The sequence below is a fragment of the Hemitrygon akajei genome, chromosome 5 (genome assembly GCF_048418815.1).
Source record: "Hemitrygon akajei chromosome 5, sHemAka1.3, whole genome shotgun sequence".
Taxonomy (NCBI): Eukaryota; Metazoa; Chordata; class Chondrichthyes; order Myliobatiformes; family Dasyatidae; genus Hemitrygon; species Hemitrygon akajei.
The window spans coordinates 34,116,633-34,131,431 of record NC_133128.1 but is presented as its reverse complement, the minus strand read 5'-3'; positions in this window follow the sequence as shown (position 1 = coordinate 34,131,431).

Here is a 14,799-nt window from a genome sequence, read left to right as displayed (position 1 = left end):
TGTAGAAAAAACCTGTCACATGACCTCTACTGGCGGGAAAATGACATCACTCCACCATCACAAAACCATTACCTCATGTCCAGTATAACTTCAACCCCAGTCACGTGACAAGGGTACCACTGTCACGTGTCACGGGTACGTAACAAGTGGAATTACCTTTTTACGGTTTTAGAAAAATTTGATCTTGGATCAAAGTTTTATTTCATGGATTAAATTGTTATACCTATGTCCCACTGCTTCTGTTTTACTAACTCTCAGCAATCCCAGTCTTTTAGCCCTAAATGTGGAACCCATCAAGGATGCCCTTAAGTCCCTTCCTTTTTAATTTGGCTATGGAGCCACTGGTGACTGCATTTTGAAGTTATCCTGAATTGACAGGGATTTGGAGAGGGGGGGGGGTGTTGAGCATAAAGTTTCTCTTTATGATGACAATCTATTACTTTTTCCATCAAATCCGTCCATTTCCTTACCCCCAATGTTTTCACTTCTTGATCAATTCAGCCAGCTTTCTGGCTATAAACTCAATCTACACAAGAGTGAACTATTTCCAATTAATAAAGAAGCACGAGCATTAGTATTTCATGACCTCTCTTTTAAAGTAGTTAATAATCAATTCACTTACCTTGGTATTACAGTAACAAGGAATTTCAAAGATCTTTTTCATGAAAATTTTGCTTATCTTTTGAACTCTACAAAACAGAGTTTGACACAATGGTCACCCTTATCTATGTCTCTGGTAGGTTGAGTTAATGTTATTAAAATGTATATCCTTCCTAAATTTTTATACTTATTTCAATCTATTCCAATTTTAATTTCTAAATCTTTTTTTGACTCCTTAGAGCCTATTATTTTGTCCTATCTATGGAAGGGCAAATGCTCTAGACTTAATAAAGCTTACCTCCAAAAACCTAAAAAAGAAGGTGGTATGGCTTTACCTAACTTCCGTTTATACTATTGGGCAGCTAACATTCGCTGTCTTACTTTTTGGTCCTTTTTTTTATAACCAGTCTGATTGTCCTAAATGGGTGGCAACGGAGTTGAATTTCACTAAAGATCTCTCTATTCCTGCACTTCTTGGATCTGCACTCCCTTGTCACTTGCCTAGACTAACTGTTAATCCCCTTATTAGACATACTCTGAGAATATGGGCCCAGTCTAGAAAATTTAATGGTCTTCATGGTTTAATCTACTTAATGCCTACTTCTTTAGATAGCTTCAAATTAGACATTTCACTAATCCTTTATTATCCAATTTCCCTGCGATGCCCGAGAAGAACGTTGTGGACCTGTTTCTTTCTATTATTCCATGGGCAAAGGCTTAATATCTTTTATTCATGATAAATTAGTGAGCCTAAGGCATGCCACCTTTGATAAAATTAGTACTGCTTGGGAGCATGATTTAAATATTTCTTTATCTGATGTGGTTTGGGACTCAATTCTCAAGTCAGTGAATTCAACCTCTGTATTTGCTCGCCAATGCCTTTTACAGTTTAAAGGTTGTACATAGGGCTCACATGTCCAAATCTAAATTGTCCTGATTTTACCCTGACATTAGTCCTGTTTGTGATAAGTGCAAAGATGGTGAGGCTTCTCTTATCCATATGTACTGGGCCTGTCCTAGTCTAGAGAAATTCTAGAGAGAAGTTTTCTTAACCTTATCCCATATTCATAATTGCCACTTAGAACCGAAAACCCTGATTGCTGATTTTGGTACCTTGGATGAGGCAGATATCAGGGTGGATATCTTCCCTTTATCAGATATAAAGGGAGGATGGGAGGATGAATACAGGACCCTGGTGGAGGACGTTGTCAAATGGTGCAAGCTGAATCATCTGCAGCTCAACATCAGTAAGACAAAGGAGATGGTGATGGGCTTGAGGAAGACTAAGCCTGCACTGCTCTCTGTTACTGTTGATGGTGAAGATCTACAAGTACCTGGGGGTGCAGCTGGATGACAGAGCTGAGTGGAGCATCAACGCAGAGGCTGTGTACAAGAGGGGCCAGAGACACCTCTACTTCTTGAGGAGACTGAGGTCCTCTGGAGTATGTAAGCCTCTCCTTCATATGTTCTACCAGTCTGTTGTCACCAGTACAATCTTCTATGCTGTGGTGTGCTGGGGCAATGGCATCACATGGGTGATGCTAACAGGCTTAATAAACAGATTAGAAAGGCTGGCTCTGTTATAGGAGTCAAATTGGACACACTGGAGGCTGTGGTAGAACAATTGACCCAATGGAAAATCCTGGCAATTCCGGACAATGTTGCTCACTCTTTGCATGCCAACTTAGCTGAATAGAGGAACACTTTCAGTAACAGACTAAGACAACTGGGCTGCTCCGAAGAGCATTATTTGAAGTATTCTTACCCTCGGCCACGGGGTTTTATAATGAGTCAAACTATAGCTGGGGAAGTGATGACCCCACTCTGTTAGACCGTTTAAGGTAATTTTTTATTGATCCTTCTTACTTCCCTTCTAATATTGTATCTGATCACTTGTAATGCTACTGTGATGCAATAATTTCCTTTGGGATCAATAAAGTATCTATTTATCTGTCTCTCTGAACAAGAAGGCAGAGCCGCAACTCCGCTTCCCATGATGATTGCGGCAAGCAAGGCGTCCACCTGCCAATTTAACTGCATTTTTACAGAAACAAGGAAGGTTATACAGCTTAACATGTGGCTAAGGAGTTGGTGTAGGATTGAGGGCATAAGATTTATTGGGTCATTGGGCTCTCCTCCGGGAAAGGTGGGAGCTGTACAAAATTGACAGTTTGCATGAGCTGGAGGGGGACTAACATCCTTGCAGAAAAGTTTGTTAATGCTGCATGGTGGGGTTTCAACTAGAGTTGCAGGGGGATGGGAACAGAGTGCCAGAACAGTTCGTGAAGAGGTTATGGAGGCAGATGTTGGTAAAACCTCAGACAAAGTCAGGAATCGAAACGTTGAGCATCGTGCAACGAGTGTCCTGAACCGCGTATGTAACAATGCGAGAAGTATCGATTCGGAGCAAAAAGGCTGTGAGTGAACGGCCGATTTCAGGAACGAAGGCAGATTTACTACTCATGGTAAAAGAGAGGCGAGACTGCACAGGTGTGTGACATCAGCTAGAAGAAGCCCGCCATATCCAGCGGGCAGCAGAGTCATAGGGCTTTGGCTCAAGGGCCTTCTGCTCAATGAGCTTAGGTGGTATTGGGATGAGGTGAGGTAGGTTCACCTGTGTTAATTGCAGAAAGGAGGAAGTATGTGTGTGAGACCTGTTTTCTGTGCTGAGTTTCAGATGTGGGAGGTCCTGGAGTCTCCCAGCCTCCCGGACGGCCATATCTGCACCTGATGAGTCAAGCTGCAGCTCCTGAGAGACCAGGTTAGGGAACTAGAGATGCAGCTCAATGACCTTCGCCTGTTCAGGGAGAGCGAGGAGTTGATAGAAAGGAGTTACAGGCAGGTGGTCACACTGGGGCCACGGGAGACAGACAAGTGGGTCACAGTCAGGAGGGGGAAGGGGAAGAGTCAGGTACTAGAGAGTACCCCTGTGTCTGTACCCCTTGACAATAAGTACTTCTCTTTGAGTACTGTTGGGGGGACAACCTACCTGGGGGAAGCGGCAGTGACCATGCCTGTGGCACAGAATCTGACCCTGTGGCTCAGAAGGGTAGAGAAGGGAAGAGGAAGGCAGCAGTGATAGGGGACTCTATAGTTAGAGGGTCAGACAGGTGATTCTGTGGGCACAGGAGAGAAACTTGGATGGTAGTTTGCCTCCCAGGTGCCAAGTCCAGATATCCTGCGGTGGGAGGGAGAACAGCCAGAGGTTGTGGTACATATTGGTACCAATGACATGGGGAGGAAAAGGGAAGATGTCCTGAAAAAAGACAACAAGGAGTTAGGAAGGAAGTTGAGAAGCAGGACTGCAAAGGTAGTAATCTCGGGATTACTGCCTGTGCCACGTGACAGTGAGAATAGGAATAGGGTGAGGTGGAGGATAAATGTGTAGCTGAGGGTTTGGGGCAGGGGGTAGGGATTCAGATTTCTGGATCATTGAGACCTCTTTTGGGGCAGGTGTGACCTGTACAAAAAGGACAGGTTGCACTTGAATCCCAGGGGGACCAATATCCTGGCGGGGATGTTTGCTAAGGCTGCTGGGGAGAGTTCAAACTAGAATGGTTCGGGGGTGGGATCCGAACTGAAGATATTGGGGAAAAGGAGGTTGGCTCACAAACAGTGAAAGCTTGTAGACAGTGTGAGAGGGAGGATAGGCAGGTGATAGAGAAGGGACGCACTCAGTCTGAAGGTTTGAGATGTGTCTATTTGGGTCTATTGTGAACAAAGCGGATGAGCTTAGAGCATGGATCAGTACTTGTAGATCTGATGTGGTGGCCATTACAGAGACTTGGGTGGCTCAGAGACAGGAATGGTTACCTCAAGTGCTGGGTTTTAGATGTTTCAGAAAGGACAGGGAGGGAGACAAAAGAGGTGGGGGCATGGCGCTGTTGATCAGAGATAATGTCATGGCTGCAGAAAAGGTGAACACCATGGAGGGATTGTCTATGGAGTCTCTGAGGGCAGAGATTAGAACAGGAAGAGGTTTTTAATAGGATGCCCATTAGTAACAGGGATATCGAGGAGCAGATAGGGAAACAGATCCTGGAAAGGTGTAATAACAACAGAGTTGTTGTGATGGGAGATTTTAATTTCCCAAATATCGATCGGCATCTCCCTAGAGCAAGGGATTTAGATGGGGTGGAGTTTGTTAGGTATGTTCAGGAAGGATTCTTGATACAACACGTAGATAAGCCTACAAGAGGAGAGGCTGTACTTGATTTGATATTGGGAAATGAGCCTGGTCAGGTGTCAGATCTTTCAGTGGAAGAGCATTTTGGAGATGGTGCTCATAATTCTGTCTCATTTACAATCGCATTTGAGAGAGATAGGAATAGACAAGATAGAAAAGGGGAATTATGAGGCTATCAGGCAGGAAATTGGAGGCTTAAATTGGAAACAGATGTTCTCAGGGAAAAGTACAGAATAAGTGTGACAAATATTCAGGGGATATTTGTGTGGAGTTCTGTATAGGTACATTCCAATGTGACAGGGAAGTTATGGTAGGGTACAGGAACCGTGGTGTACAAAGGCTGTAATAAATCTTGTCAAGACAAAAAGAAAAGCTTACAAAAGGTTCAGAGAGCTAGGTAATGTTAGAGATCTAGAAGATTATAAGGCTAGTAGGAAGGAGTTTAAGAAGGAAATTAGGAGAGTCAGAAGGGGCCATGAGATGACCTTCTGGGCAGGATTAAGGAAAACCCCAAGGCATTCTACAAGTATGGGAAGAGCAAGAGGATAAGACATGAAAGATTAGGACCTATCAAGTGTGACAGTGAGAAAGTGCGCATAGAACCGGAGGAAATAGCAGAGGATCTTAATGAATACTTCAGTATTCACTATGGAAAAGGATCTTGGTGATTGTCATGATGACTTGTAGCAGACTGAAAAGCCTAAGCATGTAGTTATTAAGAAGATCTGCTGGAGCTTTTGGAAGGCATCAAGTTGGATAAGTCTCTGGGACTGGATGCGAATTACCCCAGGCTACCATGGGAGGCGAAGGAGGAGATTGCTGAGCCTCTGGCGATGATCTTTGCATCATCAATGGGGACGGGAGAGGTTCTAGAGAATTGGAGGGTTGCAGATGTTGTTTCTTTATTCAAGAAAGGGAATAGAGATTGCCTAGAAAACTATAGACCAGTGAGTCTTACCTCAGTGGTTAGTAAGTTGATGGAGAAGATCCTGAGAGGCAGCATTTATGAACATTTGGAGAGGTATGACATGAACAGGAGTAGTCAGCATGGCTTTGTCAAGGGCAGGTCATGCCTTACAAGCCTGATTGAATTTTTTAAGGAGTTGACTAAACACATTGATGAAGGAAGAGCAGTAGGTGTAGTGTATATGGATTTCAGCAGGACATTTGATAAGGTACCCCCATGCAAGGCTTATTGAGAAAGTAAGGAGGCATGGGATCCAAGGGAACATTGCTTTGTGGATCCACACAAGGCAAAGAGTGGTTGTAGACAGGTCATATTCTGCATGGAGGTCGGTGACCAGTGGTGTGCCTCAGGAATCTGTTCTGGGACCCTCACTCTTCGTGATTTTTATAAATGACCTGGATGAGGAAGTGGAGGGATGGGTTAGTAAGTTTGCTGATTACACAAAGGTTGGAGGTGTTGTGGATAGTGTGGAGGGCTGTCAGAGGTTACAGCGGGACACTGATAGGATGCAAAACTGGGCTGAGAAGTGGCAGATGGAGTTCAACCCAGATAAGTGTGAAGTGGTTCATTTTGGTAGGCCAAATATGATGGCAAAATATAGTATTAATGGTAAGACTCTTGGCAGTGTGGAGGATCAGAGGGATCTTGGAATCTTGGAAGAAAGCATACACTGCAATGGCCTTCATCAATTGTGGGATTGAGTTTAGGAGCCGAGAGGTAATGTTGCAGGAATATAGGACCCTGGTCAGACCCCACTTGGAGTTCTGGGCTCAGTTTTTGTCACCTCACTATAGAAAGGATGTGGAAACCATAGAAAGGGTGCAGAGGAGATTTACAAGGTTGGGGCCTAGAGTGGGGAGATGCCTTATGAGAATAGGTTGAGTGAACTCGGCCTTTTTTCCTTGGAGTGGCAGACGATGAGAGGTGACCTGATAGAGGTGTATAAGATGATGAGAGGCATTGATCGTGTGGGTAGTCAGAGGCTTTTTCCTAGGACTGAAATGGCTAGCATGAGAGGGCACAGTTTTAAGGTGCTTGGAAGTAGGTACAGAGGAGATGTCACGGGTAAGTTTTTTACGCAGAGAGTGGTGAGTGTGTGGAATGGAATGCTGGCGACAGTGGTGGAGGCGGATACGAAAGGGTCTTTTAAGAGACTCCTAGACAGGTATATGGACCTCAGTAAAATGGAGGGATATGGGTAACTCTAGGTAATTTCTAAGCTGAGGACATGTTCAGCACAAATTTGTGGGCTGAAGGGCCTGTATTGTGCTGTAGGTTTTCTATGTTTCTATATCAAAATTGACACCCAACATACTGCAGATTTAGTTTTTTTTAAACAAATGCTTCCATCTCTCCATAGACTTTTGCCAGTTAGACTGAGACTGGATTAAAACATTTTCTAATATAGTATCTTTTAATAAAGTCCTTCATCTTCTGCTGCAATACAGAGAAAAATTTCTCCAAAGATTCACATCTTCATAGCTAAACAATAGCATTGTTAATAGCTTACACTCAGTGCTGTGCAAACGTCTTGGGCACATACATTAGGTAGAGTGCCTAGTACTTTTGCAAAGTACTGTATTCTTCATCATGGAGCAAAGGATGTTGGGAATGGCAAGAGAGGAGCGCCACAGGAGGGGTATGAAACAGGTGGCAGAAGGCGTGTCAGGGAGTGGGTGGGGGTGGTGGTGGCACAGGTTAGGACACATATGGCCCTGAGACACCATGCAAGTTCATTTGATTCTAAATAATTGGTTTACTGATCATTACAGAATGTCTCCCTGGTGCTTCCCGCTCCCTTCCCCTTTTCCAAACTCTGATTCACCTCTTCCTGCTTCTTTCCCACTCCCAGTCCGCAATAGGGAGCCATATCAGAACCAGATTTATCATCACTCACACTCGAGCATAGAAGAGTACAGCACAGGACAGGCCATTCAGCCCACTATAACATCTTGTCCATACTGCACCTACTGCTGCCACTGGGCTATAAACGTGCAGGAGCAGTGTGTGGTTCAGTGCCTTGCTCAAGGACACAGATGCTGTCTCAGATGAGGCTCAAATTAACAACCTTCAGATCGCTAGCCCAAAGCCTTAACCATTTGGCCACAGATCTTGGTGCCAGTTTATACTAAATGTCATGATTCATTTTGCTGCAGCAGCAGCAGCAGTACAGTGCAATACATAAAATTACTACAGTACCTTGCAACAGTCTTAGGCACCTTAGCTATATATACAGTATGTGCCTAGGCCTTTTGTTTAGTACTATAGTATATAGAACTGTTCAGCTCACAATATTGCTCTGATCTTGATGTCAATTTATATTAAATATACTCTTTCTGTGCATCATCCATATACCTGGATTCCCTTCTTATCTGTGTCTATCTAAAAGCCTCTTTACCACCTATTCTACTTGAATAACTACTTTTAGTGAACTACGGATGTTGGATTCATCGATACATTAGTGCTGTTAAGGGTCCTATCATTAACAAGCTTCCACTCCTACTCTCTTTCATCTGCAGGCATTTCAGTTCAGAATCCAAGCTTGCAAAGCATGCTTCATCCTGTGCATCTTTAACTCCTGAATCGACCTACAGGGAGGGACCTGTGTTACTAAAGTCCACTGCCTTACCCTTTGAAACCAATAGTCAACTTTTATTTCAAGATGGTAGAAACTGACATGGAATGGTCAGAAGTAGTGCTTCAAATGCTTTTTTAAAGGTTTAAGGACTAAAAGAGAATCTACGTTTGGAGACATTAAAATTGGGAAGGATATAGGTAAAAATTGGGAGAAAGGGAAAAAATCACAAGATCCCACAGACAAGCGACGGGATTATAATGGACTAAGTGACTTTTCTGTACAGTGCAAAATCCAATATGGTGAGGAGGCTGGAATATCTCTCACAGGATGATCACCAGCACAAGATATGCTGTAAACAAATCTCCTGATCACAGTAGCAAAGCACCTCCATGTCACAAAGAAAGATTGGCGGTCACCCATGCAAATCATTAACTGTTTTCTCTCTCCACTCATGGCGCCTAAATCCATGATTTACTGCTTTAATATCCTAACAGGTGGAACTAGAGGAAGAAGTTGTTTCTTCACAATTATTTTTCATGGTGGCACAATTTTCAAAGCAATGTGTAAAATGTCAAAGCGCCTCTTTCTCTACAAAATAGAACTTTACACATAAAAGGTATTGCAGATGCTGGAAATCTAGAGCAATGCGCACAATGCGCTGGAGGAGCTCAGCAGGTCAGGCAGCTTCCATGTATGGGAATAAGCAGTCGATGACACCCTTCACCAGGACTTATTACACTTTTTGTTGCACTAGAATATAACAATTTTTATTTGTTCATGTGATGTGTACACTCAATTCAATCATCTGATGTGATTTTTATTAGGATTGTTTTTCTGTTAAAATAGGTTGTATATTTTCCAGTGCAAACTTATTACACTTCACAGAGCCCTTTACCTTCTCAGAGCGTCCTGAAGTCATGCAAGACATTGACTAAAAGCGGAATGGAGACTGGAGACCGACAATGCCGGAAAATGGAGGGACAAATCAAATGCCGAGGTGAGGCAGCATCTATGGAGGAAAATGAACGATTGACGTTTCCAGTCCACCTGAAATGTCTACTGTTATGCTACATATGCAGCAGGCCCCGCACTAGCTGAACCCGGCCCTGTGTTAGTGTATCTTAAAAGTGGAGTCGCCTAGCACAAGATTTGCGAGGAAGATTCCCGAAGGATCTTCAATTTTCATTTGACATTTACTTAGCACATGTTAATAATTGTGATAGACAATCTATGACCAACCCAGTGATATGAAAATATGTTAAGTAATGTTTTAGTGATTCAGGACCCCAACCATCAGTTCACTTCTGAGAGCTCAAACCAGCAGCTTTCATGGCGAGGGTTTCTCCCCTAGGCACAAGAATTTAATTGATTTTGTGATACGTTATGAAATGTATAGATTAAAGAAAAAATCCCTTTCACTATAAAATAGGTTAGAAACATAGAAAACCTAGAGCACAATGTACTTACTTTAGAAATTACCTAGGGTTACCCATAGCCCTCTATTTTTCTAAACTCCATGCACCTATCCAGGAGTCTCTTAAAAGACCCTATCGTATCCGCCTCCACTACCGCCACCAGCAGCCCATTCCACACACTCACCACTCTGCGTAAAAATACTTACCCCTGACATCCCTTCTGTACCTACTTCTGAGCACCTTAAAACTGTGCCCTCTCGTGTTAGTCATTTCAGCCCTGGGCAAAATCCTCTGACTATCCAAACGATCAACGCCTCTCATTATCTTATACAGGTTGCCGAGCCTTATCATATTTTGCTCCACCCATACAGTTGGCAAAGATCGAACCTTCAAATGTTGAGTCAGCAGAATAGCAGTAATCTCGCCACTTCACTAGCCAGAGTTTCACATTTCAATCACTACATGCTACGAGCCAGCTGTTCCAATAGATAATAGGCACCCTGGGTTCAATTAGTTAACTGTGGAAGTATCGGCTCTAATAATTTCAAAGTTCAAGGCATATCAGCCAGTTTGCTTTACCTAATAGTAAATCGGGCAATTTAACAATTAAGTGTAACACACTGAGCTTGTACATGGACACTTTTACATGGAGTTGTACACAACTCAAACGATCTCCATATCAGGAAAACTCATTCAGTGTATATGACATCTCAAACATTGTATCATGTAGCAATAATTATGCCATTATAATAATAATATCAACTCCTACAAATTTAAAGGCAGCACCAAATTCTCATACTTCTATAAAATGAAATTATTCAGTGAAACCTCCTTTGTGTTTGTTATTGTCAACATGGGGATTATCGAGTGACTATGTGCCTTGAATTTCTATGAGAAAGTTTCTGACTCCCTTAGAAACTAAAGGCCAATTAATGATTAGCAGTTGAATCCTCTCACATTTGTGAGTTTGTGCATAAAACAGCAACTTTTCCAGGACTAAAGTTCTGTAGTCGTGGTGTGGATGTTTCAGGTCAGGAACTCCATCCAAATGCAAACAACAAAACTGGCAAAGCTTTCATTGTAAAACTTGCCTTCTCACTTCTCACTTTCTTAGTGAATAGGTCCACTCTGTTTCTTTCTCTGCGGATGCTGCCTGGCCTGCTGAGCCCAGTCAACATTTTCCCTGAAAACTCAAATTCTGCAATTCAGAACCAACTTCCAACCCCCACCCCTTGCCAAGGTATTTCTGAATGATCAACGTGCCTATAATCACCATCTATTTATTTTATCAGGCAACCTTTATTCATTTTTGTATTTTATAGTAATTTTGACTTTGTACTGTACTCCTGCTGCAAAGCAACAGATCTTGCATCACATAAGTCAGAGATAAGTCTGATTCTGATTCTTTTTGTTTCAGATTTTCCACATCTTTCTTCCAAGATGGCAGCGCGACGCAGCTTGCAGCGGCCACTCTGGAGCTGATTATCTGTTATTTTTGAAGTGGGGTGCCGTGCACAATCATAATTGATTGAAAACAGATGTGGGAGCACGGAGGAACATCTGGAAATCTCCAGAAAGACCTCCTTCATTGCTACTGCTGCTGTGAGGTCCGGGACTCTGCTGGGAAGGACAGGCTCCCAGTCCTCAGGGTCACGTTGCCGATGGCCGTTGGCGGGGCCATCTTAATACGCTCGGCAGAGGATGGTGCTCGGAGAAGCTGTGCCGGAAGGGATGGTCGTCTGCTCGGAGTCCGCTGCGGTCAGGTCGTTTTTGGTGTGTGCTGCGTCTGCGAGGCTAGGCTCGACGGAGCTTTCATTGTGTGCTGCGTCTGTGAGGCTGAGTCGGGCGGCACTGTGTAAGTCCATAGCGGGAGTATTTCCTTCTGCCGCCGGCGTGGGATGGCGAGTCTGTCGGGACCCTGGGGACTTGTGGAAACTGTGGTGATTTCTATTGAACTTATAGTCCTTTAACATCTTTGGACTATTTTTACTGTGCCCATGCTCTGTTTTTTATCAATTATGCTATTGTTTGCACTGTTGTAACTATGTGGTTTTGTGCAGGTCTTGTAGCTTTAGTTTTTGGTCTTGTTTGTCTGGTGGATTTGGAGCTCCTTTCTGGGGAAAGCGCTAAGGCGGTAGCGTGATATTAATACGCAGCAGCACCTCCGGACTCTGGATTGGGGATTGCCAAACGTTATGTGGATTTTCTAGTGTAGTCTGTTTTGTCATATGCTTTTGTGATATCATTCTGAAGGAACGTTGTCTCATTTTTTAACTGTGTTGTATTTGTGGTTTCTAAATGACAATAAACTGAATCTGAATCTGAATCTGAATCTGATTTGCAGCATTTTGCTCCAATGATCTGACAATTTCCTGGCAGCTGGGAGTGCAATATCTTGTAGCATAGTTAGAGATTGGCAGGTATGACATTGTGGGCATCACTGAGTGCTGGCTGAAAGAAGATCACAGTTAGGAGCTTAACATCCAAGAGTACACGTTGTACCATGAACCTATCCTAAAGTCTCTTAAAAGACCCTATCGTATCCGCCTCCACCATTGTTACCGGCAGCCCATTCCACACACTCACCACTCTCTGAGTAAAAAACTTACCCCTGACATCTCCTCTGTACCTACTCCCCAGCACCTTAAACCTGTGTCCTCTTGTAGTAACCATTTCAGCCCTGGGAAAAAGCCTCTAACTATCCACACAATCAATGCCTCGTATGATAAGAAGATGTAGAATCCTAATGGGCAAAGCTAAGAAACTTCAAGAGTATAAAGAGCTTGATGGGAGTTACATATAGGCCTCTGAACACTAACCTGGATGTGGAATACAAATTACAATGGGAGATAGAAAAGGTATGTATAAAAACAATGTTTCAATATGCTGGGAGATTGGCACAATCAGATTGGTTGTGGATCTCAGGAGAATGAATTTGTAGAATGCCAATGAGATGACTGTTTAGGGCAGTGTGTGGTTGAGCCCAATAGGGAAAAAGCCATTCTGGGCTGAGTGTTATGTAATGAACCAAATTTGATTAAGGTGCATGAGGTAACAGAACCCTTAAGAGGCAGTGATCATAACATGATAGAATTCACCTTACAGTGAGAGCGGAGAAGCAAACGTCAGATGTATTTGTATTACAGTGGAGTGAAGGGAACTATCGAGGCATGAGAAAGCAGCTGGCCAAAGCTGATTGGAAGGGGATGTATGAGCAAACTGAAAGATCACATGGAGTCAGTGTTCAAAATAACAGGTGATTTGTTAAAATACTCTTCCAGGGGGACCACAACCTTGTGGTTTGGGGGCTTATGTGCCTCAATGACCTGGAGAGCCATATTGGTTGAAGTCAGAGCTTTATGCTATGGCTCTTGGTAGGGTCACCCATGCCAAATAGATCAAAGAGTAGAGGCCAGACTAAGATTGGTCCACCAGTTCTCCAGGTTCAGGGGTTCAGCTCAGTGCAAGCAACCCTGACTGGTAAAACAAAACTGTTACAGAAAGAGCAATGAAGAATCCTTCTACAACTGAGTGGATAGTGAGTGTTTTGAAATATCTACCTCTTAGAGCTGTAGAGACTGTCACTGAGTATATTCGAGACTGAAATTAATAGATTTTCAGATATTAAAGGAAATAATACAGGTAAGTGAGTTGAAACTAAATATCAGTCATGATCTTATTGAATGGCAAACAGGTGACTGTTATTGAATGAACTGTTTCTAATTCTATTTCTTATTTTCTAATGTTCGAATAGGGAGTATAAAGGTTCCTGTGTTGCCTTTAAGGCATTTGTTTATTATATTTTTGCTTTAGTAATTTGTTATCATTTTCTAGTTAAAGTTAAGGTTGTTTAAAGTAAATTTGTTGTCTGTGATATACCACGGCATGCGATGACGTCACACCCGGTTTCGCCGCGTCTTGTGGGAAAATACCGGTTTGGAGAATCGGGAAGGAGGAGGCTTATGTGTGCAGGATCAGCGATATAAAAGTTTTCTTTCTATGCACTAGAAACTTTAAAGAAGCAACGCCTTAAGTTCATGAGATAATCGATATGTTGAATTAAAAATGTTAACGCTGATTCTGTTAAAAGTAATGACGGCTGATAAAGCTTATGTTTTTTGTTATTTAAAGAGTTGCGGATAGTTTGTGTTGAAGTGTATTTAAAGCCTGTCGATGGCGCAGGTAGATTCTGACTGTATGTTGCACTTTAATGTAATATAGTTGTTGTAGTTTTACTTTTGCAAGTATTTATGATATAAATGTGATGTCAAGAAGGAAACAAATACTGTATATATTTTGTATTGTTTTATCAACAGTTTTCACCATACGTTAATGTGGAAGAGTGAACAGTAAACGGTTAATCTTACTGGGACCGCCTCATTGACTGGTTTAAGCTTGGTGTTTAGTTCAGAGTTCTTTTACACCTGTGCGAGAACACTACAGTTCTATAATATTTGTGATGTTCAGTTTAGGGCGCGCTGTTGTCATTTTTCCCTGTGTAGAGCTGCGCTATCATTTTTGACACATGCTTTTTAATTAACCCCACGCTGGCATGTAACTCTGCAGCTGTGACTCTGATAAACAGCTCTTAGAGATTTACACTACAAGCTGCACGCTCCCTGATGCTTGAGAATGCTACTATTTAATGAATGAGAAGGGCAGGTAAAGGCTCCAGGGGTCTGAGGGACTTGGATAATCTGGTTCCTCCAGAAAGCTTATACTACGTAGAAAGGCACAATGGACACCCTCCAAGCCTACAGACAGGTGCACCTACAAAAAGGTTTCCAAGGAGGCCTCTGTAACCTGTAATAGCACACGTGTGAGCTTATGAATAACTACATGTTGTGTAAGCCTGCAGTGCAGGCAGATTCCCATACCCCTTGTCTGCCACGTGGGCTAAAGGAAATGTGGATAAAACCTTTATCCCCTGAGAATGGAGTTTTGGGTGCCTTCCTAATTCAACAGTGAGCAGGTCACCATGAGATGTGACAGAGATCTGAAGCTGGGAAGAAGTCCAAACACATATGAGTGATGCGCTATCAATAACTCTAGG